The sequence below is a fragment of the Chinchilla lanigera genome, unplaced genomic scaffold (assembly GCF_000276665.1).
Source record: "Chinchilla lanigera isolate Chin_1 unplaced genomic scaffold, ChiLan1.0 scaffold00050, whole genome shotgun sequence".
In the NCBI taxonomy this organism is placed as follows: Eukaryota; Metazoa; Chordata; class Mammalia; order Rodentia; family Chinchillidae; genus Chinchilla; species Chinchilla lanigera.
This window is the reverse complement of record NW_004955451.1, coordinates 6882447-6883613: the sequence shown is the minus strand read 5'-3', so window position 1 is coordinate 6883613 and position 1167 is coordinate 6882447. Positions and strand designations below refer to the sequence as shown.

At 50.6% G+C, this 1167-nt stretch overlaps 1 protein-coding gene across 4 annotated transcripts in view; it reads left to right on the top strand.

Moving 5' to 3' along the window:
- Positions 1-1167, top strand: part of LOC102015588 (phosphatidylcholine transfer protein-like) — a 30283-nt gene that overhangs the window by 24660 nt on the left and 4456 nt on the right. The gene's annotated exons all lie outside the window — the stretch shown is intronic.

Below are 1167 nucleotides of genomic sequence, written 5' to 3'. Positions count from 1 at the left end.
GCCCCTGCCAGCTAAGTCACAGTGGCGCTGACCTGCAGAACCAGCCGCACAGGACGGAGTCTTTAGTGAGAATTCTTGGCTGCATGCAATGAAAAGCCAACCAAAGCCAATACAGAGAAAAGAAAGAGTTTATCAGAAAGGCCAGAGCTTTCCAGCTCCTAGGTCAGTTGTTTTTGAATAATTCCATCAGAATATTTCCTTCTCCATCTCTAGGCACTGTTTTCTCTGTACTCACCTAGTTCTCAGATTGTTTTGTCGCGGGAAAAAAAAAAAAAAAGTCTTCTAGAAGATCCAGGCTCATATTGTAACCAAATGACCCCAGAGGAAAGAGAATCCTTAGCGTGGCAGCCAGTGTCAGGACTGGCTCTCGGTAGCTTGGTTCGAGCATATGCTTATTGCTTGTGGACATTTGCCATGGTTCCGAGCAACTTGTTTTCAAATACCTTTCCTACTTAGGGGACACAATGATGCTCGTTTGTGCAAGGAAGCCGGCTGATTCTCTGTCCCCATCTGTCCAGCAGCCACAGTGCTGTCAGATGACATAGACTCTACCAGTGAGGCACACATGGCTTCAGTTTGGAGTAGAGCCGTGTGCAGAAGCAGGCAGCACGCAACGCCTTTTTTCTTCCATGACAGCTAAGGCAGTGGTGTCTGGACCATTAGGGATGCAGCCGGCTTTGCAGGAACACTCCTGGACTTCTACACCTCACACCCGGGAACCTTGTTTATCCGTGTTAGGCCTAGATCTGCTAGACTGGCAAGTCACACTTCAACCAGCTGCAGCGTCCCCCAGCATCACCCTGATTTTACAGCAGTCTCATCCCGGATTAAACCACAGAGTGGAGAAGTGGGTGGAGCAGGGAACAGGAGACGCCCTGGGGGACAGCTGGGGGGCCTGTGCTGGTTCCGGAAGAGAAAATCGATGCTCAGTGTGCAAAAGCAACCTCGGTCTACCCTTTCTCCAGCCTGATTTTCTGTACAAAGCTGGATTCAGCCCCCACAGCATTTCCTCAGGCCTCCCTTGGTTGAGTCAGCAGGGCTCCTTTTGCTGGAGAGCTTGTGGCCACTCTGTCCCTTTGTCCCTTTGCTGTCTCCCTCCAAGCACGGTCCATTGCTTGCACACAGTAGTATGAGGGAGTGTTTGTTCAGGACATTTGGTCACCACAG